The following is a 14216-nucleotide window of genomic DNA, read 5'->3' on the forward strand; positions in this document are numbered from 1 at the left end:
ACTTCCGTCGTCAAAAGTTTATGCTAGAGTGTACGGTACACATACACAGAAAGGATGGTTCACTTGAACCAAGAAAATATTTTTCTTGCTAATTATTTTCTTGGGCGAAAAAAAAAATTTTTTTTGACACAAGAAATTTCACTTATTCCAACAAAATTAATTCTCTTGCTTCAAGAAATACGTATCTTGATCCAAGACAATTTATTTATATCAAGAAAATTTTCTTGTTTTGAGAAAATTTTTCTCTTGCTCCAAAAAATTAAGTTCTTGACAGAAGTAAATTTTCTTGTCTTGAGAAAATTTTTCTCTTGCTCCAAAAAATTAAATATCTCGATAATAAATTTTCATTAATATTTTTATTGACAAACATGTCAAATGGGAAGATCAAATAATATTGAATCATTTTTTTTCATTCAATATGTATAATTGCGCTCTAAAATAATCTGAAATGGGTATCAAATATTCAAGGGAAAAATTTTCTCAAGGTGAGAAAATTTTTTTCTCAGCTGAAGTACACAGTAAAAAATTTTGCGTCATTGCGTCAAAAAATTTTGTGTTAAAAATTTTTATGTTAAATATTTTACACTTTTTTGTGTTAATTTAACATTTTTCTGTGTTAATTTAACACAATTAATGTTAAATTTACACATAAAAGTGTTAAATATTTAACACAAAAATTTTTAACACATAATTTTTTGACGCAATGACGCAAAATTTTTTACTGTGTAGGTGGTGCTGCTTCCTTAAAGTATCTAAAAATCTTGATCCAATATAAAAATTTATTGTATCAAGTATTTATGATAATTTGAATTAAGAAAAATTACTTCCACCAAGAATAGAATTTCAAAAAAAATTTTTACTTCGGCCAAGACAACTTCGGTCTTCCTTTGGGCACCCGAAAATTTACTTAAGCCAAGAATTTTATTCTCCAGTCAAGAAATCTTTTTTTCTGTGTACCGGATAGTCATTATTGACAAGCCTAAAACTTTTTGCTGTTTATGTACTTATTTCAGCCAATCACGAACGAGAAACTGATCGTTTGAAAAGTCTGGCAACATTGCATGAGCGTCAATATATTTTATAGTGGTGTTACTGTAGTGTTTTGGATCAGCTGTAGACTAACCTCTGTTTTGATACATGCGTTTATTTATTTATTTACTTACATTTATTCGGAAATATAATTACAATGTTTAAAAAATTGACTTATAAAGGACGATTCATAAAAAAAAGTCCTTGAAAAACGACATAAATCTCTAACAAATATGAAAATAACTATGCAAATAATAAATAGAAAAAAAATAATTGACAATATTGTTTTGTTTTTCAGAAAAATCAGTAACTAATTTTTTTATGTTGATGTATTAACTGATTTTAAATTTTAGTATTTTTTTTATTTTTTCATCTGACTATTATTTTTATAACTTATGAAAGATTAATAAATATTATTATATTAAAATTGTTAACTTTTTGAATTTTTATAAATATTGAAAAATACTTATTTTCATAAAATAATCATTATTTTTTTTTAATAAATAAAATTAATAACTATAAGGTAAAAGCCCCAATAGATGATCATGTACCAGTATATGATCACTCCATGTATTTGTATACCTATATTTATGAATATAGATATACAAATACATGGAGTGATCATATACTGGTACGTGATCATCTATTGGGGCTTTTACCTTAATATTACACCTAACTAAATTAAACTTTTCAAATTTGTCAGCGCATGCGCGTCTCATACTTCTTTCGCGGCTCACAAAACTTGCGCTGTTGCCACAGCTTTATTAACGTATTCCCCTCCTTGGCTAAAGTCTGGTAAATTTTTCATTACTTATTAATATATATCTCTGAAACTGTGTGGTAATTAAGAAAGAATTTTTTTTTTTAATTGTTTAGTCGTTAGTTAACGTTACTCTAGTTTTTTTAAAAGATCCTAAGAAAAGTTTCTGAGATATAAAAATGTTTGCAGGTAAACTTTTCGATATCCCGTATACCGTAATGTATAATAGCGTTCCAAACTCAAATTTTGAAATTAAATATCTTGGAAACTAGATGGTCAAAAATTCTCAAATTGCGCCAATCGATGCAGAATTATATAAATATTAATCTGCCAAAGTTTATAAAAAATCCTAAGAAAACGACTCTGACGAGGGTAATACCTTAATAATAATATTTTTATACTTCTACATATAATCGGTCGACTACTGGTGCACCGATAAAGAAGTTTACTTAATTCAAAAAAAAAAAAAATTTTAACCAAGAAAAATATACTTAAATAAAAAAAATAATTGCTTGGTTCAAGAAATTTTTTTTTGACCCAAGAAAGTCATTTTTTTCAAAATTGTATTATTAGTTTAAGATTTTTTTCTCTTGATTCGTTATTTTTTTTTTTTTTATTAGTATGCATATACCTTATTAAGCAAAACCTACGAAATTCCAAAAAATTCTTCTTAATTTATCTAAAAAAACTACCTCTTTGTCTTCCTTCAGAAACACTGTAGGCCAAATTTTTGAACTCGATGTCAACAGCAGGTCGCTTGGGTAGGTGGGTGAGTGAAACGGCAGGTCGCTTGTTAACCTGCCCCGGACTCACCCCTGTGTGGTTCTGAATTTTCCTAGCTAGGCCGCCACTCGTGCACCCCGTTCCCGCGTTTCCGTTCACGGGGGCTTGGTTCGTGCCATTGCAACTGCAGTGTAAATTATTTTGAGAGCCTCTGCAAAAATAATCATAGTATTAAATTAATTAATTATTTAGTAAATTATTTCATTTATTCACATAACGGATTACTTAAGCCCAATGTTATATTGTAGCCGAGAGATTAAACTCGAGTTACTGAATTTTGGCAGCCGTACAAAATTCCTGATGAAAAAATCCAGTTAAATAAATAAAATATATTATTCTATAAAAGTTATTCACGTGTTGCCAAAATGTCTAGCTCAACTTGGCTCTCACTAACAATTGAAATAAAATACTACTTCATGTAGTTTTTTATTTATTTAAAAAATTATCAAATTTCAAAATTAAAATTCTTTTTAATTTTTCGAATTTTACTTTTTAATTCTTATTTAATTTTTTTTTTTTTTTTTTTCATATTTGAAAATTAATTACGAAAACAATCTTTAGATAATTTTAATTATGCCAGAAGGTAATAAATAATTAATAAAATTTAAGTCTCAATTTTATTTGTATCAACATGTGAAGAGTTTATACAAAAAGTATTTTATTTATTCTATAAAAATTTGCAAGTCACCGTTAAAAAATTCTATAACATAAAACCAAATTAATTTATTCGCATAAATTAAAATTCTTTTCTAAGAAATTCGGTATTCCCTCGGGATTCTTCAAGGTCATACTAACGAGCAAATAATTTTATTTTCAAAATTCTCAATAAGATATTTGGAAAAAATTAATTATTGTAATTAAAAAATAAAAAAAAAATGAAAGATCAATAAAACCATTAATTATTTGAATGATAGATAGAAGCCGATGGTACAAGAAACCCGTCGAGGTCAACTATTATATAAATTTATTCTCAGAGACTCATTTGTTCGCTTGAATATTAACATGAAAACTTGTGTTATATTATTATTATTTTTTTTTTATTCTCAACAAAAAAGTGGATGATTTGATGTTCTGAAGTAAATTTTACAAAAAAATGTATTAATTTATTATATAAGAATTTACTAAAAAAAATTATTATATTTTGTAATTTTAATAAATATTAATAATATATTTTTTTCTTTTTATTACGTAAATTTTTTAAGCTATTTTTATTTCATCTTAAAATAATTAAAACTAGTTAGAAAAAATAGAAAACAGTTCATTAAAAAACTCGTTATTGTTTTACAAAGATATTACAAAAGTAATATGTATAAATTTTATTTTATTAAACAAAATTTGGGCAACTGATATTTTTTAGTTATACGCTTTTATATTCAATTTTTTCATTGCTTAAAACTTACGATAAATTGAAATTAAGATATCCATTTAAGATCTATTTTAAAAGCTCAAAACCTACTAAAAATTTAGAAAAATTATAATACTACCGATTTGTAATTGCCCGTAAAATTTTCTATCATATGTCATGCTAAAAATACAATTTTTACCAATTATATCAAATGTAATAACTAATAACATAAATAAAAAATAAATTATTTATTTGTTTTCTTCTTTCCAACAAATGAATTTACTCAACTATTTACAAGTAAATATTTATTGACTAATTCCAGGAAGATAAAAAAATAAAAAATAGTTAACAAAAAGATATTTCCGCTATGACGCATGTGTCAGTATTTGACCTTTCTTGTACGCTATATTCTAACAATTTAAGCGCGATAAATATGTCTAGATTCCAAAAGCGGCTCATCGGGACAATGAAAGACCTTACGCGAAGCTAAAAAAGTACGTTTATTACTATCACTTCTAGATCCGTTGACTCTGTATGTAATTATTTGCAATTCATAAGCTAGTCATCTGACTCACAATATAAAAATAATAATAGAAATTCAAACAAGAGAAAATAATTTCAATCATCGATTATCTATGAAGGTCAAGGTTTATTGTCTTGCATCAATTTTTTTTTTTTTTTTTTTTTTTTACTATTAATTTTAGTTTGTAAACTCTCGTATTGATTAATTAAAAGGTAAGAGTAGTTTTAACATAAATAATTAATTTTAATGAATTAAAACTAGCAACCTGCGATCGCTATGCGACTGCCAACATTTAGTGTAAAAAATGTCTATAAAAAAATAATATGGATAAATACTTTTGTTATGCATCTTAAAATTAATTTTTTAATTAATTAACAACATTTTTGAGGAAATTTCAGTTTTTAAAAATGTGTCCCAAAACTTTTTAGAAAATAAAAAAAGCAAAAACTGCAGGACGTTAGTAGAAGAATCGGTGAAAAATTACAAAAATTTAGGTTGCTTAATGAACCTCAAACTACACTTCACGGATCCTTACGTCGACAATTTTCCTGAAAATCTTGGAGACTATAGCGAAGAACAAGGAAAACGATTTCATCAAGACATAAGTGAAATGAAGGGTAAGTATCGAGTAAATTAGAATGTCAACATAATGTCAGATTTTTGCTGAATGCTATCAAGAGAAATACCAGAAGAAAACATAAAACGTAAAAGGAACCCACTGCGTAGGTCATTTGAAGATAAAAAAATTCGATACAAACGAACTACAGTCTGAAATTCGAAAATATGGTTTTGTACTTTTTCCTTACATGCTATTTTTTAAAGATTTTAAAATTGTGTCAATTTTTCAATTCTAAGATTATATTCCATCCATGAAAATGCACCCAAGTCATTAACAATCGTGTTTAATAGATTTTTTTCTCATATTTACAACTGCAATTTTCCAGATTTTTTTGGTTTTTTGAGTTTTAATTTAAATTTTGAAACATTAATGGGGCAAGATTTAAGATTCAAATTCAGTAGAACAAAATACATAAAAATTATACTCAATCTGAATCCAAAAATTTTTTTTCAATCTCGATAATTTCGATTTTTCATGATTTATTGCAATTTTTTCGGTTTTTCGCAATTTTTTCAAATTTTGACGGCTACACGGCCTAATTAACGTTCAGATTCAGATTCAGTAAATTGAAATACATAAAAATCATACTTGATTCGGGTCCACAAAAATTTTTTCATCGCTGTGACTGCAGTTTTTCGCAATTATTTGCCTTTTTTGGGGTTTTATGCATTTTACTCAAAATTGGAAGTTGACCGGGCCAAACGGACTTTAAATTTGGATTTAGCGGGTCGAAATACATGTCCGTAGATGGGTCCAGTCCAAAATACAGACAAATTTTTTTTTTTTGTTTATTAGGCTACGTCGATTGAATTTACAAATTTTCAGGAAGTTTTAAAAATTTGACTACTCCGCGGGGATCTCCTTAATGGACAAATGTGATGGAACAAATTTATAAAACCAAAAAACTATTCAAAAACTCTTTCAAAAACTTAACATAAAAAATTAACTATCACTATAAAATATATAAAACACTGAAAAAGTACAAATTCAGATCAAGACCTTTTTAATGATACTAAATGTAAATTAAAAAATTCATTTTATCTTATAAATACGCCGGAGATAAAATTTTCCTATTCTCTTAATTACATAGATGAAAGTAAAGAATTTCTTCTTTTCTATTAAAAGCGTTATTTGTTTAAAAAATGAATAATTACCCTAAGACAGCATTGTTGAGATTCTCAAGATGTAATGAAGGTGGAGGCGATCTAATTGTCACCTGGTTACTTCCCTCCGCAATAAATTGCACTTGCTCATCTCCATTGTATCTTGGTACGCTTCCAATTGTTAAATTTTTAATGTCATCCATTATTTTTTAAATACTAATTATCACCTTGTGTTTTCCTGAAAAGAAAAAATATTGATGAGTTATTAGTTCCATTAACAAAAAATTTGTTATTGCGCTTTATTCACTAATTAGAACTAAAAAAATTAAATTATAATCAATAATTATTAATCGTCCACGTGAGCTCAAACGTGAGCATGCATAAAATAAATTAACGTATAAATCGTGAAAAAATGTTTGTAAGATAATATTTTTTTTGTGACGTAAATAAAAAAATAATAAAATGATAAATTCTGGATGTGTTTTTTGTTTAGAAACTGACATTGCGGATGAATAAATTGCGTACTTGCATTTACACTTGTGTTGATATAAATATAGCGTCTTATTTGCCTGCAAACTGTCATCTAATTGAGATTGAGATTGAGGAAGTTCGCGAGTCCGGTGAAGGATAATTCCATGTTTTATGCTAACGGGAATTTTAAATAGATCCTGTTTTTATAGAATCTCTTCTAGTAGGTAAAAAGTATGGAATTTTTTCGAACATATCTACGAGGAAGAGAGATTGAAATTTTTAGATTTTTAAATCGTGTTCAATATTTTAATACCGTTTTATTATAGATTGAGTTTTGGGGTCTAGGACTGAATATCCTGTTTAAAAATATTCTCGACCATAAATTAAAATGAAACACATTTCATTTAAAAAAATACAATTAATGCATAAAAATAATTATAAATAAAATTTGTCTATAAACAAATTTATCTTAGGATATTTTTGGACAGTATATTTAGTCCTCATTGAGGAGGTATTTTAGTCCACAATGAAAGAAAAAATTTCTTTTGAAAAAAATGATAAATGATATGTAATAAGAAATTGATTTGTTGAAAATTTTAAATAATTTTATTTCTTAGCTGAAGAAATCAAAATTTTTTTCTCATTAACTTTCTTGATGAAAAAAAGTTTTCTAGATTTAAGAAAAAAACACTTTTGGGTGAAAATTTGCAAGTTGTCTATGAAAAATTGATTTTTTCCAAAGTCGATTTTGAGCGTATTTTTTGTTCACTTTCCAGGATTTTTTAACAATACTAAAAGAAAATTTTGACTTATTTCTAGTAGGGAATATAGAGAGATATATAGAAAAGGTTCATGCAAAATTTTAAGTAAATTGGTTGATTAAAAAATGAGATATCAAGTCAATTGTGTTGAAAAAATTTTTCTAATGATTAAATTGAAGAAATACCGGTTTAAAAATCAATCATCAAAAATTTTTATCATTGAACTATTTCCATATTCTAATTAAATTGTTATAATTTTTTACGTTAGTAGGAATTTTAACAATAATTCTTTTTCATGATTTACTTATTTTCATTATCGGTGGAATTCACAGTGAATTTTTATGAAAATTTTGGATCTAAAAAACGTTACTAGATTTTAGTATGAATTTTCACCAAAATAAAAGTATAGAAACAGTCATAATCAAATTAATATACCTATTTATATTAATTTGAAAGCGATGAATGTCACTAAAGTAATACAAAATATTATTGCTGTAACAATTGTTAGTTATACATTAACAATTACGTTTAAATTGATGTCATTGTAAGTATAAGTGATATTATATCTCCAGTGTGTTATCAAAAAATGGTCCGTCAATAGGTCACTTAAACTCGCAGAATATTCTTAATTAATGATCAAAATTTTATTAAAAATTTTTAACTTCATTATTCACGAGCTTGTAAATTTATCAATTCATAACTCGTTCAGTATAATTTTTTAAATTTAATTGAAAATTAATGCATATTCAAAATTGTTAAAATAAAAAATTGAAGATTTTTTAAAAATGAATTATTTCGAACCGAATACATTATTTGTGAAAAATTACCATCGAGATTCTGCGTTAATGATTAGAGAAATTGATAAAAACTTTTCTGCAAAAGATTAAAAAAATAGTTTTTGTGTCTTATATATTTTAGTTAAAATTTGAATTCTAAACTGTTATAAATTTTTTTCTCGAAATTGTTGGGTTAATTAAATTTGTAAAATCGTTGAATAGCGGACTTTTTCTGTTTATCTTCAAGTTTTATTTTCTTAATTCGCAAGGGAATTTTTCAAATTAATTTGAACTGAATATCTCGAAGCAAGAGTGAAATTTAAAAAGTTCATTTTTTTTCTTTTTTTCAGTGTTTCAAGTAATAAATAACAGGATGATGCACTTCTTTATAAACATAAGTGTTTTCTTTAAAATGTAATAAATCTTTGAAATTTATATTCTTTTCAAGCAGTATCACGATACATTCCTAACAGACAATTGGATTATCTTCCAAAATGTGATTCACATCTTTAATATATCATTGGATTATCATTCAGAACGTGACGCACTACATTCCACAAAGATTTATCTTTATAAATTTGAGTAACTTATTTAATTTTTTAATTTTTTACTAAACATAAATCATTGCAATATTTTTATACCATCAAAATAGATCCAAGTATTCATTGGGAGCATTATAAAAAATTAACTAGACCATTGTAAATTCCAGCGTACATAAACCAGAAAATCAAAATGTTATGGAGTCAATGTTATGGAGCAGAGCAAGATCACGTCAACTGGACCCCCTATTTTCCACTTGATCATGAAAATTAAGTTCATGTATTTTTTTTATAAGTATATATCAAGATAAAATGATCCCCTAAACGATTTTTAAAAATTTCGATTTTAACAACAATTTTGTTTACAATGAAAATTTTAGGTACTTTTAATTAAAAAATGGATTGTAAATCAACCGTTCAAGTTAAATTAATGGGACTTGAAGGATTGGTTTTTAAAACGTTTATATTTTAATAAAATATTAATAACTAAAAATTATTTGTTTATTATCATATTGTTAATTAACTTTTAAGTTAACAAATAAAAATTTCATTGACTTCTCGGTGAAAAAATGAAGTTTTTTTTTATCGGTTACATGCGTTTTTTATTAAAGTTTAAGATTTCAGAAAAAAATTTCACTGCTCGCGATTTGTTTAAACAATATAAATGTATTTATCACAGCGCGCTGAGCGCCAGGCGCTGTTAGAATACCGCGCCGTCGAACGTCAGACTATGTTACAGCTTCGATTAATTATAATTAAAAATAATAATTAAAAATATAATTATCAAACAAATTTTATTATTATTATGATCAATATTATGACTAATAAAAAAAGTAAATTCTCTATTATTAAAGAAAAATAGAAAAAACGAACTATTTTATTTTTTTTTAAAACTTGGTTAATAAAAACTTTTTTATCTTCCGGAACATTATTATATTATTAATCTTTATATATATATATATATATATATATATATATATATATATATATATATATATATATATATATATATATATATATATATATATATATATATATATATATATATATATATTAGGGTGATTCAAAAAAACATTTTAATTTTTTTTTTAACTCTTACCCTCTCAAATGTTTCTATTTGATATAAAAAAATTCCTCACCAAACACGAGCCCTATATCTCAACTCTAAGGGGTCGTTTTTTTTATTTTAGTTTCCTATTCAATTAACATGGGAAAAATTATTTTTTGTATTAAATTCAATTTACACATAATTTACGCAATTTTTTACAAAAAATGATTTTATATTCTTAAAGTAGAGTCTTTGAGCTTTACAAAACTTCAAGACAAAGTATGATTATCTCTACCAAAAGACTAGTTACAGCCATTTAAAAATGACTAAATTTTGAAATTTAAAGAAATAGTTGGCAATTGGGTCATTCCATGTCAGATCGATAAATAGTTGGAATCGATCTGTTTCGATTTGGAAAAATTTTTATCAGAAGTTTTCGTTTATCATAAAACGAAGTTCTGCCAATGGAGAACAATGAAAAATTTTTTTTCAAAAGATGTGCAAATTCAAAATTTCGCAATTTTTTCAGTTTTTCAATTTTGTTTTTGTAATATCTCGAACGCTATTGTAGATATAGGAATTATCTTTTGTTTGTTTAAAAGGGGATACTTAGGGTTATTGAAAAAAAAAATATTTTGGAAAAAAATTTTCAAAAATGCCAAATTTTGAATTTTTGAAAATTGTTAAAAATCACGATCGAAGTTAAAATTTTAGCTCAATTTTTTTTGTATGATACATAGTTATCATCTTAAAAAATTCTGAAATTTTTAGAAGGGTGTTTTTTTTTCAAAAATATCAATTTTTGAATTTCAAAAAAAAATTTTTTTTCTTTTTTTTCAACTTCTAAATAAGGTAAAGTTATGCAGATACATGATATTGTAAATTTGAGGATTAAAACTTGAATGCATCACGTGGAAATATTGAATAATAAATTAATTTCAAATTTTTTTTGATTTTCCATGCGTTAAGGATGACTTTGAGATCATGTCAAAAAAATAAAAAAAGTTGAAATTAATTTATTATTCAATATTTCCACGTGATGAGTTCAAGTTTTAATCCTCAAAATTTGTCCAAATCGAAAGAGATCGATTCCAACTATTTGTCGATCTGACATGAAATGACCCAATTGCCAATTATTTCTTTAAATTTCGAAATTCAGTCATTTTTAAATGACTGTAACTAATCTTTTTGTAGAGATAATCATACTTTGTCTTAGAGTTTTGTAAAGCCCAAAGACTACTTTAAGAATATAAAATCGTTTTTTGTAAAAAATTGCGTAAATTATGTGTAAATTCAATTTAAAACAAAAAAGAATTTTTCCCATGTTAATTAATTGGGAATTTAAAATAAAAAAAGCGACCCCTTAGAGTTGAGCTATAGGGCTCGTGTTTGGTGAGGATTTTTTTTATATCAAATAGAAACATTTGAGAGGGTAAGAGTTAAAAAAAAAATTAAAAAGTTTTTTTGAATCACCCTAATATATATATATATATATATATATATATATATATATATATATATATATATATATATATATATATATATATATATATATATATATATTTCCTCTGTGCGTGTGTTTATGAAAATGGTTTAGATTCACAATTCAGTCCACGGAAAAATGTTTATTTAATTAATTTTTTATTTATAAATTCTTCTTGATCTTGGAATGTTTTACATTGGATCTGACAGACAGTATCGAATATTCATTTAAGAAAAAAAATTATTATCGAAATTCAAGAAAATTTTGTATAATTGTGTTAAAATCAATCAGGTGCTAATTGAAATATTTCATTATAATAACGTTTTAATAATAATTTTCATCAAAACGGTTTAAACTGTAACAGCTCATTCAAATAAGCTTGAAATTTTTTAATTTAAGACGTGTGTACAGGAAAACGTCTGTCTGGTCCGCTAGTAATAATATAGTAATATATTATTAATAATAAAACAATAACCCGAGAAAAAATATTTATATATTTAAATATTTATTTAATAATAAAAAAATATTATAAATAATATTATAAAAATATTATAGAAAAAATATTTATATAATAATTATATATATTTATATATAAATTGGTTATATATGATTATATATGAAAAATGGCCAAATATAATCATATCTAATTATATCTAATTATATATAACTGTATATAATTATATATAACAATATTTAATTATATATTTATTACATCTAATTAATTATTGGGTTAATTTTATGGATAGACTATTTAATATGGTCCTACGCAATTCTGTGTAACCAATTAAAATGCAAAAAAAATATCTAGATATAATTTTATAGCTATATCAACAGCGGTTACCCATCCAACTATTAACCCTGCTCAATGCTGCTTAACTTTGATGATCTCCGTGCGTCTTGGTGTCTGTCTGTTTTGCTGCTGTCTTAGATGATAATGATTCTATGATCTACATAATGTATCATATGAGTTTAACATAAATGGAATATAAAAATTGATTTTAATATATATTTGGATAGTCATTATTCATAATTTATTTATTTTACCGAATTTCATTATAATATAACACTTATTTAAATAATAAAATAAATAATGATTTTACTATTAGGTAGTAGCAGAGCAGACCAAAACATCTCATAGGAAATGTGATAAATTTTGTATTTCAGAATTATTTAAACGTAATTATAAACATCATTTTACACTTTTTGTGATTACCAAAAAAAAATTTTTTTTAAAAGAAAAAATTTTTATGTCTGTTAATTATATATAAGCATATATAATTATATATACTTATATATAATTATATATGGGACTATATACAATCTTGCATGACTGTATATTGCTCCATATATAGTCATATATAATTATATATGATTATATATAACCTCATATACAATTCCATATATTATCATGTATGATTATATATAATTCTATATACTTATATATAATTGTATATGGAACTATATATAATCCTGCATGGTTGTATATTGCTCCATATACAGTCATATATAATTATATATGATTATATATAACCTCATATACAATTCCATATATAATCATGTATGATTATATATAATTATCTATGATCATATATAATTGTATATAATTATATATGATTCCATATATAATCATATATGATTATATACAATTATATATAATTATATAGAAACATTTTTTCTCGGGAATAATATAATAATGTTTCGGAAGATAAAAAAGTTTTTATTAACTAAGTTTTTTAAAAAAAATAAGATAAAGTTAACAAATGTCTATAAAATTTAATATTTATTACTAGTTCGTTTTTTCTATTTTTCTTTAATAATAGAGAATTTTCTTATTTTATTAGTCATAATATTGATCATAATAATAATAAAATTTGTTTGATAATTATATTTTTAATTGTTATTTTTAAGGAAGTACGAGCGTAACTAATGAGTCAAAATAATGTTAAAATTTTTTTTTAATTTTAATCTTCCCAATTCTCGTCAAAATTCTTTATTTTAATTTAAAATAATTTGAACAATTTAATAATTGATGATTTTTACTTATTTAATAAAACAAAGTAATAAAATGACTTTGGTATTTATTACTTGCCGGAGTAAATAAACAGGCTTGGCAACAGCGCGTTTGATTATACCCACTATACAGGGACGTGCATGAGTGTGTGAGTTAACCAAAATGCGTTGTCGTTACAAAGGAAAATTAACTAAAAAAAATATAGCTCAGTGGAAAAAAAATGTGATTGCGAGCAATAAAGCTCGAAAAAAAAATAAGGAAAATGCCGAAAATACAAACTTTATTGGTAATTATGAATGTACTATTAATTTGAGGTAATATTTATACCAGTGTGTATCTTTATTATGACAACTAAAGAAATTAAATGACACATTTTATTCTTCTAGAAAAATATATTCAATAAATTGTATTATTAAATTCAAGTTGAAAATTTATAATAAATTTTATTTTGTTACAGAACTAAGAAAAAAGAAAACGGTGGCTTATCTGTGCATATGATTAAAAAAATGGCAATGACTGGAATAACTTTCGATACTGTAAGTAAGTGCTTCAAATCGAGTGGTCCTAAAGGTATAAGAATACTTTTGGCACAAGATGTAGGTGGAAAACCTCGTATTACGAAAAGCCAAAAAATTATTGATAGCTTATGTACAAAATTAGGGCTTATTCTGTCTGACAGCTGTCTAACAGCTAGCTAACTTTTCATTTAATTTTTCAGATTTTTATTTATTTTTAATTTTCAGATTAATAGAATGACTATTCATGTTATTTTGTGTTAATTATTTATTAATTTTAAATTATTTCGTTTTTTTATTTATTAATAAAAAAAAATTTTCAACTTTAAACTGTGATATTTATTTCCATTGAATGTATTTCCTAACCTCTAATTAATTTAAATAATTAATTATTTACAGCTTAGTGTGCTTGGGTACTTTTTTTTTTTTCAAGTAAAAAGAATATTTTCA

The 14216-nt window shown here is 24.4% G+C and overlaps 1 long non-coding RNA gene and 1 pseudogene across 1 annotated transcript; one reads left to right on the forward strand and one right to left on the reverse strand.

Annotated features, from left to right (window-relative positions):
• The window catches only part of LOC123270887, a 33265-nt pseudogene that overhangs the window by 10772 nt on the left and 8277 nt on the right, over window positions 1-14216 (reverse strand).
• LOC123270891 lies at window positions 13261-13876 on the forward strand. The gene is made up of 2 exons (XR_006510712.1): window positions 13261-13537; window positions 13709-13876. It is a non-coding gene; the product is annotated as an uncharacterized LOC123270891 (long non-coding RNA).

The sequence above is a fragment of the Cotesia glomerata genome, linkage group LG8 (assembly GCF_020080835.1).
Source record: "Cotesia glomerata isolate CgM1 linkage group LG8, MPM_Cglom_v2.3, whole genome shotgun sequence".
In the NCBI taxonomy this organism is placed as follows: domain Eukaryota; kingdom Metazoa; phylum Arthropoda; class Insecta; order Hymenoptera; family Braconidae; genus Cotesia; species Cotesia glomerata.